This window comes from Lolium rigidum, chromosome 7 (genome assembly GCF_022539505.1).
Source record: "Lolium rigidum isolate FL_2022 chromosome 7, APGP_CSIRO_Lrig_0.1, whole genome shotgun sequence".
In the NCBI taxonomy this organism is placed as follows: domain Eukaryota; kingdom Viridiplantae; phylum Streptophyta; class Magnoliopsida; order Poales; family Poaceae; genus Lolium; species Lolium rigidum.
The window spans coordinates 222,225,795-222,242,009 of NC_061514.1; positions in this window are offsets into that span (position 1 = coordinate 222,225,795).

Below are 16,215 nucleotides of genomic sequence, written 5' to 3' on the forward strand. Positions count from 1 at the left end.
GACTCAAGCGTCTAAGCTTGGGGATGCCCAAGGCATCCCCTTCTTCATCGACAACATTATCGAGTTCCTCCCCCGAAACTATATTTTTATTCCGTCACATCTTATGCACTTTGCTTGGAGCGTCGGTTTGTTTTTGTTTTGTTTGAATAAAATGGATCCTAGCATTAACTTTGTGGGAGAGAGACACGCTCCGCTGTAGCATATGGACAAGTATGTCCTTAGGCTCTACTCATTGTATTCATGGCGAAGTTTCTTCTTCGTTAAATTGTTATATGGTTGGAATTGGAAAATACTACATGTAGTAATTCTAAAATGTCTTGGATAATTTGATACTTGGCAATTGTTGTGATCATGTTTAAGCTCTTGCATCATATACTTTGCACCCATTAATGAAGAAATACTTAGAGCTTGCTAATTTGGTTTGCATATTTGGTTTCTCTAGAGTCTAGATAATATCTAGTATTGAGTTTTGAACAACAAGGAAGACGGTGTAGAGTCTTATAATGTTTACAATATGTCTTTTATGTGAGTTTTGCTGCACCGTTCATCCTTGTGTTTGTTTCAAATAACCTTGCTAGCCTAAACCTTGTATCGAGAGGGAATACTTCTCATGCATCCAAAATACTTGAGCCAACCACTATGCCATTTGTGTCCACCATACCTACCTACTACATGGTATTTATCCGCCATTCCAAAGTAAATTGCTTGAGTGCTACCTTTAAAATTCCATCGTTCACCTTTGCAATATATAGCTCATGGGACAAATAGCTTAAAAACTATTGTGGTATTGAATATGTACTTATGCACTTTATCTCTTATTAAGTTGCTTGTTGTGCGATAACCATGTTTCTGGGGACGCCATCAACTATTCTTTGTTGAATATCATGTGAGTTGCTATGCATGTCCGTCTTGTCTGAAGTAAGAGAGATCTACCACCTTTATGGTTGAAGCATGCATATTGTTAGAGAAGAACATTGGGCCGCTAACTAAAGCCATGATTCATGGTGGAAGTTTCAGTTTTGGACATATATCCTCAATCTCATATGAGAATAATAATTGTTGCCACATGCTTATGCATTAAAGAGGAGTCCATTATCTGTTGTCCATGTTGTCCCGATATGGATGTCTAAGTTGAGAATAATCAAAAGCGAGAAATCCAAAATGCGAGCTTTCTCCTTAGACCTTTGTACAGGCGGCATGGAGGTACCCCATTGTGACACTTGGTTAAAACATGTGCATTGCAAAGATCCGGTAGTCCAAGCTAATTAGGACAAGGTGCGGGCACTATTAGTATACTATGCATGAGGCTTGCAACTTGTAAGATATAATTTTCATAACTCATATGCTTTATTACTACCGTTGACAAAATTGTTTCATGTTTTCAAAATAAAAGCTCTAGCACAAATATAGCAATCGATGCTTTCCTCTTTGAAGGACCATTCTTTTTACTTTTATGTTGGGTCAGTTCACCTATCTCTCTCCACCTCAAGAAGCAAACACTTGTGTGAACTGTGCATTGATTCCTACATACTTGCATATTGCACTTGTTATATTACTCTATGTTGACAATTATCCATGAGATATACATGTTACAAGTTGAAAGCAACCGCTGAAACTTAATCTTCCTTTGTGTTGCTTCAATACCTTTACTTTGACTTATTGCTTTATGAGTTAACTCTTATGCAAGACTTATTGATGCTTGTCTTGAAGTACTATTCATGAAAAGTCTTTGCTTTATGATTCACTTGTTTACTCATGTCATTACCATTGTTTTGATCGCTGCATTCATTACATATGTTTACAAATAGTATGATCAAGGTTATGATGGCATGTCACTTCAGAAATTATCTTTGTTATCGTTTTACCTGCTCGGGACGAGCAAAACTAAGCTTGGGGATGCTGATACGTCTCCGACGTATCGATAATTTCTTATGTTCCATGCCATATTATTGATGATACCAACATGTTTTATGCACACTTTATGTCATATTCGTGCATTTTCTGGAACTAACCTATTAACAAGATGCCGAAGAGCCGATTGTCGTTTTCTCGCTGTTTTTGGTTTCGAAATCCTAGTAACGAAATATTCTCGGAATTGGACGAAATCAAAACCCGGGGTCCTATTTTGCCACGAAGCTTCCGGAAGACCGAAAGGGATACGAAGTGGGGCGACGAGGCGCCGCCACCATAGGGCCGCGCGGCCGGAGGGGGCCCGCGCCGCCCTATGGTGTGGGCCCCTCGTCAGCCCTCCGACTCTGCCCTTCCGCCTACTTATAGCCTCCGTCGCGAAACCCCTGAGGCGAAAAACCACGATACGGAAAACCTTACTGAGACGCCGCCGCCGCCAATCCCATCTCGGGGGATTCTGGAGATCTCCTCCAGCACCCTGCCGGAGAGGGGATTCATCTCCCGGAGGACTCTACACCGCCATGGTCGCCTCCGGAGTAATGAGTGAGTAGTTCACCCCTGGACTATGGGTCCATAGCAGTAGCTAGATGGTTGTCTTCTCCTCATTGTGCTTCATTGTTGGATCTTGTGAGCTGCCTAACATGATCAAGATCATCTATCCGTAATACTCTATGTTGTGTTTGTCGGGATCCGATGGATAGAGAATACCATGTTATGTTAATTATCAAGTTATTACATATGTGTTGTTTATGATCTTGCATGCTCTCCGTTATTAGTAGAGGCTCGGCCAAGTTTTTGCTCTTAACTCCAAGAGGGAGTATTTATGCTCGATATTGGGTTCATGCCTGCATTGACACCTGGGACGAGTGACGGAAAGTTCTAAGGTTGTGTTGTGCTTGTTGCCACTAGGGATAAAACATTGGCGCTATGTCTAAGGATGTAGTTGTTGATTACATTACGCACCATACTTAATGCAATTGTCTGTTGCTTTGCAACTTAATACTGGAAGGGGTTCGGATGATAACCTGAAGGTGGACTTTTTAGGAATAGATGCAGTTGGATGGCGGTCTATGTACTTTGTCGTAATGCCCAATTAAATCTCACTACACTTATCATGACATGTATGTGCAATGTTATGCCCTCTCTATTTGTCAATTTCCCGACTGTAATTTGTTCACCCAACATGCTTTTATCTTATGGGAGAGACACCTCTAGTGAACTGTGGACCCCGGTCCATTCTTTAATACCTGAAATACAAATCTGCTCGCAATACTTGTTTTATCGTTTTCTCTCGCAAACAATCATCTTCCACACAATACGGTTAATCCTTTGTTACAGCAAGCCGGTGAGATTGACAACCTCACTCGTTTCGTTGGGGCAAAGTACTTTGGATTGTGTTGTGCAGGTTCCACGTTGGCGCCGGAATCCCTGGTGTTGCGCCGCACTACATCCCGTCGCCATCAACCTTCAACGTGCTTCTTGGCTCCTCCTGGTTCGATAAACCTTGGTTTCTTTCTGAGGGAAAACTTGCTGCTGTGCGCATCATACCTTCCTCTTGGGGTTCCCAACGAACGTGTGAAATACACGCCATCAGACATATCTGACGAGAGGGCAATAGACGCGTTCGTGGCAGGAATTCGACGAGGAGATTTCGTTGAGGACCTAGGGAGAACCAACCCAAAAACAATATCAGCACTGATGGAAATAGCAAACAGGTGGGCAGATGGAGAAGATGCTATACATAACAAGCGACACAGGTCGCCAGAAGAGGACCGCAGTCGAAATTTCCAAAATAGAAGGCGATTCTCTCGACAATTCTATAGTAATGATGCTCCTGGCCATATATCAGCTGGCTTCCGAGGAAACACTAGAGGGAACAGTCGAGATGATTATCAAAGGAGTAACGAGCAACAAGGCGACAACAGGGGTGATACCCGCAATTACAGGCAAAATAGTGGGCCACGGTTTCAAAGACCATATGTGTCTCCCGAGGATATGATGAACGGGCCATGTCAGATGCATTTTTATCTCGACAATAATGGGAAAAGGCAGTCAGGACATCTGCAGAAGGATTGTCGCAATTTTCAAGCAATGTTGCGGGCCGCAGGGATGGCCAATGCTCAAGCAATGAATAGAAATCCCCAGGGACCAAGGAGCGAGATCCACCTTCCACCTCCTCCCGCGATTACGGACGAAAATCGGCACCAGCTCAGGATAGCAGCAGCACCACACCCACCTCCATATGTTGACCCAAACTCTAATGGTGCGGTCTCGACGATTCAGAAAGCTAGGCCATCTAATAGGGCGCAAAAAGTAATTTCACGTCAAGTGTTCATGGCGGAAAAGATGCCTCCACCAACTGTTGAGTATCTGAATTGGTCGGGACAGGACATCGGCTTCACAATTGCGGATCATCCGCAGCAAGTTCCTCGACCAGGGCAGTCAGCACTTATTTTGCCAGTAGTGATAGCAGGTTTCGACGTATCTCGAGTATTCATAGATGGAGGCAGCAGTTTAAACCTTATGTATGCAGATACATTAAGGAAGATGAACATATCCTTGGCAAATCTAAAACCAACTGACACACGTTTCCATGGAATCACGCTAGAGAAGCCGAGTTATCCATTGGGAAAGATTAATCTCGACGTTCAGTTTGGGACCCGAGAAAACTACAGGATAGAAAAACTAGAGTTTGAAGTTGTGGACTTTCCGTCGCAATATCACGCCTTGTTGGGATGACTAGCATATGCCAGGTTTATGGCGGTACCACATTACACATACCTGTTGTGGAGGTTACCTGGACCTAAAGGACCAATAACGGTCAAAGGAAGCTTCGCATTAGCTGATAAATGCGACAAGGATTTCCATCGACTGTCAGAAACTTTCGGGATGCAAGCAGAATATATGGCGTCAAGGCTTACAACTGATTATGATGTGTTACCAGATTCAGGAAGGCCACTCAAGGAGCCAACCTTTAACACTACTAAGGACTCCAAGGAAGTGCAAATTCACCCGACAGATCCAAATAAAACGACGTCCATTGCAACAAACATGGACCTCGCATAGGAAAGCGCGCTCGTCGAGTTCCTCCGTGAGCACTGGAAAATCTTCGCATGGTGTCCAGCTGACATGCCAGGAGTACCTAGGGAACTTGCCGAGCACCACCTAAACTTGGATCCAATAGCGAGACCAATCAAACAACCTTTGCGGCGTTTTTCGGAACCAAACCGCAAAGCAATGCTGTCAGAAATTGTCGACTCAGAGAAGCTGGTTTCATTAAAGAGATATCTACAGAGGCCGCTTGGGTAGCTAACCCAGTGATGGTGCCGAAGAAAAACACGAAAGTCCTTCGCATGTGTGTCGACTTTACGTGCCTCAATAAACATTGTCCAAAGGATCACTTTCCCCTCCCAAGGATCGATCAAATTATCGACTCCACGGCAGGATGCGAACGTCTTTCCTTCTTGGACGCATATTCTGGTTATAACCAGATCAGATTAAAAGAAGATTACGAAGCCAAGACAGCGTTCATCACACCGTACGGCGTGTTTTGTTACAGAACAATGCCTTTTGGTCTGAAAAACGCGGGAGCAACATATCAGCGGATGATGCAGAAGTGCCTAGCAACACAGATTGGAAAAAACGTACAAGTGTACATCGATGATGTCGTCATAACTTCAAAAAAGGGAGCAACGTTGATCGAGGATTTGAAAGAAACCTTCGACAACCTCGACAAATTTTGTCTCAAGCTGAATCCGACGAAATGTTCTTTCGGCGTTCCTGCGGGAGAACTTCTTGGGTTCCTAGTCTCAGCAAGAGGGATTGAAGCAAATCCCGAAAAAATCCAAGCTATCGTAACAATGAGGAAGCCAACAAAGTTGAAAGAAATACATCAATTAACTGGGCGAGTCGCAGCTTTAAGCAGATTCGTCGCCAGGCTGGGAGAAAAGGCGCTACCGTTCTACGCCTTAATCAAACAAGGAGAAAAGTTCCAATGGAACGAAGAGGCAGATAGAGCCTTCGAGGATCTTAAACGGAAAATTTCGACACCACCAATCTTGGTGGCGCCAAAAGAGAAGGAACCACTCCTGTTGTACATTGCGGCTACACCCCAGGTGGTCAGTACGGCGCTAGTTGTCGAAAGAGAAGAAGAAGGAAAACTCCATGGAGTGCAGAGACCGGTATACTTCATCAGTGAAGTTTTATCGCCTTCAAAACAGCGGTACCCGCAGTACCAGAAGCTAGCATATGGAGTGTTTGCAACCGCAAGAAAATTGCGACACTATTTTTCGGCGCATCCGATAATAGTGGTCAACGAGGCGCCTCTATCCAATATACTAAACAATCCAGAAGCTACAGGCCGTGTCTCCCTTTGGGGAATAGAACTTTCCCCTCGGGACATCACATATGAAAAGAGAAAAGCAATAAAGTCGCAAATTTTGCCAGATTTCATCGCAGAGTGGATGGAGCTACAAAATACAGGACCCCCGGACTTATCGAGAACTTGGACCATGAACTTCGATGGATCCAAGAGATTAGAGGGAGCTGGAGCAGGCGTGAAACTCATATCACCAGAAGGCGACAAACTAAAGTATGTCTTACGGATGACGTTCCCAAACGCGTCCAACAACGAGGCAGAATATGAAGCTCTTATACATGGGATGAAGATGGCGAAAGCTTGTGGCGCAACTCGACTAAAAATCTTTGGCGACTCACAATTGGTAGCTCAACAAGTCATGAACCAATGTGATGCAGTCAATGATAGTATGGTGGCATACAAAGAAATGTATAACGAGCTGGAGAAACTGTTTGATGGATGCGAGGTAAACCACATCAGCATGCTAAGCAATGATGAAGCCGATGTTCTGGCAAATATCAGGTCACAATGCCTCGCGATTCCACCAGGCGTGTTTTGGGAAGAAATAAGCGAGAGATCCACAAAACCGACGAAACCAAAGAAGAAGGAGAAGGATGAAAAACCCTCGGGGACTACGAAAGAAACACTGGAGGAAGAAGAGGAACAGGAGCTAGTCATGATGGTGCAAATCCCATGGATGCAGACGTACATATCGTACATCCTAGGGAAAACAATACCCGACGATCCAGTTGAAGCAAGGCGAGTAATCAGGCGTTCCAAAGCCTTCACTGTGGTCAAAGGGGAATTGTACAAATGAAGTATTTCGGGTGTGTTACAAAGATGCGTTACACCCGAAGAAGGAAGAGTAATTCTGAAGGAAGTACACGAAGGAGTATGCGGTCATCACGCAAGCAGTCGAGCTATCGCGACCAAGGTTTTCAGAGCAGGATTTTACTGGTTAACAGCAATTGAGGATGCGAAGGAAATAGTGCGAACTTGTGACGCGTGCCAAAGATTTGCCGCGAAACCTCACTCTCCGGCGGCAGAGTTGATGCCAATACCATTATCTTGGCCCTTTGCTCAATGGGGACTCGATATGGTGGGAAAGTTACACAAGGCCTCGCCAGGAGGATACGAGTATATGCTCGTCGCTGTCGACAAATTCACCAAGTGGATAGAAGCAAAACCGATAAATTCAGCGGACGCAGCATCAGCAATAAAGTTTGTGAAAAGCATCGTTTTTCGATTTGGAGTGCCTCATAGCATCGTCACGGACAATGGCAGTAACTTCACATCCACGGAATTCAATGCATATTGTGCAGAGGTGGGCATCAAATTGCACTTCGCGTCAGTTGCACATCCGCAAACAAACGGCCAAGTCGAGAAAGCCAACGGTATAATCTGCAATGGTATCAAGAAGCGCTTGCTCGGACCACTAGAAAAAGCTCGACATACTTGGCCAGAGGAGCTGCCGAGTGTGTTGTGGAGTATCCGAACAACACCAAATACGGCGACACAGGAAACCCCGTTTTTCCTAGTCCATGGAGCTGAGGCAGTACTACCAATAGAGATAGAGCATGATTCTCCAAGAGTCACTGAGTATGACGAAGAAGCTTCTAGGAAAGCATTGGAAGATGATGTCGACGCATTGGACGAAGCCAGAGACGAAGTATTGTCGCGGGTCACTAAGTACCAGCAGGATATGAAAAATTACCATAGTCGACGTTTACGACCAAGATCCTTCCAGGTCGGAGACTTAGTCTTGCGACTCAATAAAAATAGTACTGAAAAACTCGAATCACCATGGCTTGGCCCTTACATCGTCACAGAAGTAATCGAAGGAGGAGCATACAAGATAAAGGATAAGAAGACGGGGGATCCCGAGAAAAATCCCTGGAACGTGGAGCAGCTAAGGCGTTTCTACGCCTACAGTTGAAATATAGTCTCCTTTGTAAACATACAATGTACTGAAACGCCCGCGAGTTTTCAGACGCACTCTTTTCCTTTTTCGGGGCACCGAGTGGGGCCGGAAAAGGTTTTTAATGAGGCGGGCTCGCGGTGCTGCAATATAATAAAGATAGTGGAATTATATATCTTTTCGACAGGCTCGGGGGCTTGTACCCAGAAGATACAATATATATATACACAATGTCGACGAATACAACTTGCAAAATATCTCGCCCTGGTGCAAACCACCTCGCAAAAATAAAACGGTGGCGCAAAACAGTGATTAACATAAAGCTCGGAGGCTAACGCCTGCAAAAATAGTACTCAATATAATTCTGCCGTGGGTCAACCTCGCATTATAAAAAGAAAACATCGCCATCAAAACGCTCGGGGGCTTGACAATGAAGAACAACAAATCTAGTGACTTTACAATATAGATTATGTCTACAACACACAGATGCAATTCTTGGGCAATACACTTTCAATTGTTGCCCAGTATATTATCTATAGTCAACCGTTCATTATTCACAGCACGAGTACTATGTTCAACATAGCTGCCCTTCACGAAGAATTCGGAGTCCATCCGAAGAAGCTCGTCCATCATGGCCTCTGCAACAGGGGTCACAACGTCATCATACTTACCGAAGTTCCTCTTCCTTTTCGTCATCTTGGCCAAGCACTTGGGAACAATTTGACCCATGTCTAACTTCGGGCAGAAGATCTTTATCATAATCATAGCAAACCTTGCGCCCGCAGCTAATTGAGCCCGCACAAAGCCATGGATTCGAGGAGCATCCCGAAATTTCTCCATCAGAGCAGGAAGGCTTTCTGGCATTTTATTACGCGGAAACATGGTGCCATAAACTAAAGACAAGATCCTCGTACAGAAGTCGAGAAACTCGCGGACCTGAAGCGCGCGATCTTGAAATCTGACGATTTGGCGGGTACGTTCAGGTGTGCCCCAAAAATTAGAACCATGCTCCTTCGCAAGTCTGAGAAGCACAGCGGATCGAGCTTCAACACGTTCATCCTCGGTAACAGTGTCCAAAAAAGAACCTGTTTCAAGAAAAGAATTAGCAGACAAAGAGAAGACAAGCAAGAGAAAAATTCAGCATGATCAAGTTAATGAAGCATACCTGCCATATCCAAGCTCGATTCCGCCATCAGTTCAAGCATACAATTTTCTCGAGCAGAAGCCGCAGCAGCCTCAGAAACCGTGTTTTCCTTTGCGGCTATGGCGTCTTGAGCTTGTTGAAGCACAATTTTCTCTCTCTCGGAAGATTTTCGAGACTGTTCCATTATCAAAAGCGATTGTTTCTTCACAGATTGGAGCTGTTGGCGAAGTTCTTCCAAGTCTTGTGCCAAACCTTTACTCGATGAACCTTCAAAATGTTCGACAGCTGATACGTCTCAAACGTATCTATAATTTCTTATGTTCCATGCTTTATTGATGATACCTACATGTTTTATACACATTATATGTCATTATTATGCGTTTTCCGGAACTAACCTATTGACGAGATGCCGAAGGGCCGATTGTCTGTTTCTGCTGTTTTTGGTTTCGAAATCCTAGTAAGGAAATATTCTCGGAATTGGACGAAATCAACGCCCAGTGGGCCTATTTTTACACGAAGCTTCCGAAGACCGGAGGGGAGACGAAGTGGGGCCACGAGGCGCCGCCACAACAGGGCGGCGCGGCCCGGGCCTTGGCCGCGCGGCCCTGGTGTGTGGGGCCCCGTGACGCCCTTTGACCTGCCCTTCCGCCTACTTAAAGCCTCCGTCGCGAAACCCCCGATACCGAGAGCCACGATACGGAAAACCTTCCGGAGACGCCGCCGCCGCCAATCCCATCTCGGGGGATTCAGGAGATCGCCTCCCGGCACCCTGCCGGAGAGGGGAATCATCTCCCGGAGGACTCTTCACCGCCATGGTCGCCTCCGGAGTGATGAGTGAGTAGTTCACCCCCGGACTATGGGTCCATAGCAGTAGCTAGATGGTCGTCTTCTCCTTATGTGCTTCATTGTTGGATCTTGTGAGCTGCCTAACATGATCAAGATCATCTATCCGTAATGCTATATGCTCGTGTTTGTCGGGATCCGATGGATAGAGAATACTATGTTATGTTGATTATCAATCTATTACCTATGTGTTGTTTATGATCTTGCATGCTCTCCGTTATTAGTAGAGGCTCTTGCCAAGTTTTTACTCTTAACTCCAAGAGGGAGTATTTATGCTCGATAGTGGGTTCATGCCTCCATTAAATCTGGGACAGTGACGGAAAGTTCTAAGGTTGTGGATGTGCTGTTGCCACTAGGGATAAAACATTGATGGTATGTCCGAGGATGTAGTTATTGATTACATTACGCACCATACTTAATGCAATTGTCTCGTTGTTTGCAACTTAATACCGGAAGGGGTTCGGATGATAACTCGAAGGTGGACTTTTTAGGCATAGATGCATGCTCGGATAGAGGTCTATGTACTTTGTCGTAATGCCCAATTAAATCTCACAATACTTATCATATCATGTATGTGCATTGTCATGCCCTCTCTATTTGTCAATTGCCCGACTGTAATTTGTTCACCCAACATGCTATTTATCTTATGGGAGAGACACCTCTAGTGAACTGTGGACCCCGGTCCTATTCTTTACATTGAATACAATCTACTGCAATATTTGTTCTGTACTATTTTCTGCAAACAATCATCATCCACACTATACATCTAATCCTTTGTTACAGCAAGCCGGTGAGATTGACAACCTCACTGTTTCGTTGGGGCAAAGTACTTTGGTTGTGTTGTGCAGGTACCACGTTGGCGCCGGAATCCCTGGTGTTGCGCCGCACTACATCCCGCCGCCATCAACCTTCAACGTGCTTCTTGGCTCCTCCTGGTTCGATAAACCTTGGTTTCTTTCTTAGGGAAAACTTGCTACTGTCTGCATCACACCTTCCTATTGGGGTTCCCAACGGACGTGTTAATTGCACGCATCAAGCACATTTTCTGGCGCCGTTGCCGGGGAGATCAAGACACGCTGCAAGGGGAGTCTCCACAATCCAATCTCTTTACTTTGTTTTTGTCTTGCTTTACTTTATTTACTATTTTGTTTGCTGCATTATATCAAAACACAAAAAAATTAGTTGCTAGCTTTACTTTATTTACTGTCTTGCACTATATATCAAAAACACAAAAAAAAATTAGTTACTTGCATTTTACTTTTGCTACCATGTCTAGTTCTGCACCGGTTACTTCTTCACCTGAGGAATTAGTCTTCACTTTTAAACAAGGGGATGAGGAGAGTTTTAAAGATGCTTGGTCCAGAATTTTTACTTCTTATCGTAAAGCTGAACCTCAAATGACTCTAAGTTTGCTCCTTAGTAATTTTTATTTTGGTCTTATGATTCGCTATAGATATGCCTTGGATGCTCTAGTGGGAGGAGATTTCCTTCATTGCAATGGGGATCAAGCTTTTAATGCCATAAATAAGTTGGTTGCATCACATGATTCAGCTAATAACTTTGATTCAGCCCTTATTAGCATTTATAATAGATTAAACACTCTTGAGACAAGTGCATCTCGCTTGAATGAAAATTATAGATATGTTCGTAACCGTCTTGATCAAGTTTTAGTGAACTCTGAACCTGTTATCACCAGAATTTGACCGGATCAGAGGTGGGCCGCGATTGAAGATGGACTTGAAGAATATACATAGAAGAAATACATGAATCGGCCTTCTATACCAAGTTTGGGCTAGTTTGCCCGTGTATCTGTAACATAGTAGGATACGTGTCGTTTAGAAGTTAGAGTTTAACCCGTGCACTGTTAGGTGCACGCCTGAATTAGAAAGTCCCCTGGACTATAAATATGTATCTAGGGTTTATGAAATAAACAACAACTAACGTTCACCACAAACCAATCTCGGCGCATCGCCAACTCCCCCGTCTCGAGGGTTTCTTCCGGGTAAGCACCATGCTACCTAGATCGCATCTTGCGATCTAGGCAGCACACGTTTATTCGTCGTCCATGCGTTGCTCGTATCGAAGCCTTTTTGATGGCGAGCAACGTAGTTATCATAGATGTTCTAGGGTTAGCATTGTTCTTCGTATCATATGCTATCGTCGTGCAACCCTTAGGCATCTAGCCGCCCTTACACCTATCTTGGGTGTAAGGGCGGCACCCCGCTTGATCATTGTTTAGTAGATCCGATCCGTTATGATTGCTCCTTGTTCTTCAAGGATTAGTTTAATATCCGCATTGTTAGGCCTTACAAACGGGTCGAAGGATCCAGGTGGCGCGTAGGGTGTAGTTTGCTAGCCCTAGACAGGATGTTCCGAGGATCAACTTCGTGTTGGTTTTTAGGCCTTGTCTAGGGTCGGTTTACGATCACCGTGCGTGGCCGCGAGGCTCAATCACGAGTAGGATGTTCCGATTATGCGGTGAAAACCCTAAATCGTAGTAGGTCGTTTTAGCTTTATCTTGATCAAGCAGGACCACCATCTGATCGTACACCTCGTACGCATCATGGGTGGATCGGCTCTTTGAGCCGATTCACAGGACAACCCGAGAGCCGATCGAGGCTCGTATTTAACGTTTACGTGTATGCCATGCAGGAAACTAAGCGAGGCATTCTCCAACACCTTCCTGACCAGGTATAGGTCAGGTGGCACGCCCTTGCATCAACATCGGACGTGCGTGCCGAAGGCTTTGCGGGCCGTCGCTCGGAGGGACCAGGGCCAGCCGCAGTCCTGGGAGATTCCCGGCTCTACGGTGTTGCCCGTCGCTGCCCGCCGGTGGGTTTCCGACCGCAACACATTCTCGGCACGCCCGGTGGGACAATCTTCGACATCAACCGCATCGCCATCTACATCCGAGATGGCGGAAGGCACTCCGGTCAAGTACGAGGATCCGACCGAGGAGCTCAAGAAGAAGCATGACGAGATCAAAGCAGTCCTCGAAGCCGACCTCATCGGCTCTTTTCACGTAACCCGCTCACATGGCATCGGGTGGAAAGGGTTCTCACCTGAAGGCGCGCTCGATGGAGCGGACCCGTCCACCCCGTCGAAGAACGCACCAGGTCGCTGCGTCGAGAGATCAACTTCATGGTGGCTCATTCGCTGCACCGCCATTCTCGAGAGCCTCGGTGAACACTTTGGAGCGTGTCGCTCTTCGGGTGATCCAGGAGATCATGAGCCATCGGCACTCTCCGTCGGGACCAGCTCGGGGACTTACCAAGGAGAGATGCCACTCCAGTCCCGCCCACCGCTGCCGTTCGCGTTGGCAGCACCAGAAGTGCCGAATTCATCGGCATACGTCGTCTACAAGATCGGTGGTGACCCTAGTGACTACCAATTCTTGCATGAGGCGCCTAAGGAGATCCCGCACGGATACACGTGCGCATACGTGCCGGACCGCAATGAATCGGGCACTCTCGAACCGAGCCGCAACAGCGAGGGACTTCGGAACAGCAGGAGGAACGTCGGGAACAGATCTTGAGAAGCAGACGTGGCTGGCTAAGTACGCCACTCCGACAAACCTCCAAAGCTCAGCTCCTGCAGTTGGCTCAGAGCTGGAAAAGCAAGCATGGCTGGCTAAGTATGCCACCCCGGCGAATCTTCAGAGTTCGACGCCTGCAGCCATCACCGCGGATCAGATTTGTACAATCTCGAAAGATCGGTTCGGCATGATGCCGAAAAGGAGGACAATCGGCTATTCCAAGCCGTACCCCAATGAGTACGAATTGATCCCACTACCACCCAAATATCGGCTCCCCGATTTCACCAAGTTTAATGGATCAGATGGTTCCAGCTCCATCGAGCATGTGAGCCGATATTTGGCACAGCTGGGCACGATCTCAGCATCAGACGAGCTGCGTGTGAGGTTCTTCGCACGGTCCCTCACAGGATCGGCTTTCGGGTGGTACACATCGCTGCCACCAAATTCAATCCGGACTTGGAAGCAGTTGGAAGAACAGTTCCACGTGCAGTATCACTCAGAAGCTTCCGAGGCTGGCATTGCCGATCTAGCACAAGTACGACAGAAGCGCGGGGAAACAGTGTCAGAATACATCCAGCGCTTCAGGACCGTTAGGAACCGATGCTATTCGGTTCATGTAAGTGAAAAAGAAGCAGTCGAGTTGGCGGTGGTGGGTCTCCCATCATCAATCAAGGACGTGGCCTCCCAAGCAGACTACCCTTCACTGGCGCACATGGTGCAGAAGCTGTCAGCATACGAACAGCGCCACCCAGATGTTTACCAGGATAAATTCAAGCGTGCGGTGGTCCTGGTTGAGGCGGACGAAGATGAAGGTGCTGCGGGAGATCAAGAGGTAGCAGTGGCCGAATGGACTCGGGGGGCAAGCCCCGTGTCCTGTAAATGGGTTAAGCCACAAGGTCCTCCAAAAGGGTTTGACTTCGACGTGACCAAAGCTGAGCAGATTTTCGACCTCTTACTCAAGGAGAAGCAGCTAAAGGTACCCGAAGGCCACAAGATCCCCACGGCTCAGGAGTTGAACGGAAAGCCATACTGCAAGTGGCACAACACGTTCACCCACGCCACCAACGACTGCAGGGTGTGGCGTCAGTAGATCCAAATGGCGATAGAACAAGGGCGGCTAATTTTCAGCCAGTACGCCATGAAGGTCGACACGCACCCCTTCCCCGCCGTTAACATGGTGGAGTACACTTACCATGGAGGGTGCCAGCCAGGTTTCTCGTGCAATATCAACATGGTAGGACCCGGGCACCACTGCGGTAAGGACGGAGATGAGGGCAGCTGCTCTCATAGCAAGGACACAGAGGAAGCCGCTCCACGCGATCGGCTCCGTCATGATGGCAAGCGCTACATCACGGAGGGAGAAGTGAGGAACGTAAGATATCGGCGACCTCTCTCTGATCACCTCCTCAACAAGTATGTGGGTCAATATGACCAACGCCGACGATACAACGACGATGATGAAAAAGATCGTCTGGCTAGGGACGACAGGAGACGTCGTCGGCATGATCGCGACGAGGAGCGATATGAGCGCCACGCCAAGGAAAAGTCGAGAGAGTAAGACGACGTGGATAGGCACTGGGACTGCCCCTTCTTCAGACACTGCTGGGATTCAGGAATGAGCCGATTGCCTACAATCGGCAACCGCCCGAATGTAAACAAAAGAAGAAGGATGCGACTAACGTGTCCGTGTTCAAACGTCTAGGGCCTCTCCCGCCTCGGAACAAGCATGCTGAGTCCGCTCGGGTGGAAGATCTCGAGGAACTAGAGGACGATGATGAAGAAGAAGACAAGTATCATCGGCCAAGGTGGTGCCCCGATGGGCTCAGCCGTTCCCAAAAGCGAAGGGTTCGGCGACTACGTGGGTTGGAGGAAGCCGAAAGGTTATACCCGCACACGTTGAGGAAGGCGCGGCCTGATCCGGCCGCTAAAATTCAGCGAACCCCGGACGAAGAAGGTCGGCCACAAAGGAAAGAGTGGCGCCTCGGACAAAAGAAAGCCGATGATGAGACATCGGCTGGCACAAACATGGTGTTCATCCTTCCAACGGAGTTTAGTGCTCCAGGAGTAGACGAAGCACTCGTGGCACAACTTGATCTGCGGCCCACGACCGGTCATCTTTGAGAAGCCACGAGAAAGAAGCTACATGCATCCGAAGGCCCCGTACTTGCGAGGTTACATCAATGGGCAGCCTCGTTAACAAGATGCTCGGTGGACACCGGAGCGGCGATCAACATTATGACATACTCCATGCTACGTCGGTTGGGACGCTCTAGCTCGGATCTGATCAAGACCAATGTGACACCGAGCGATTTCAACGGCCAAGCATCCGACGCACAAGGTGTTCTCGAACGTGGATCCGACCGTAGGAAGGAAAACCGTCCCTACGACGTTCTTTATTGTCGACAGCAAGAGCACTTATGCTGTCCTGCTTGGGAGAGATTGGATCCACGCCAACTGTTGCATTCCATCCACGATGCACCAATGCCTAATACAGTGGGATGGAGATGAAG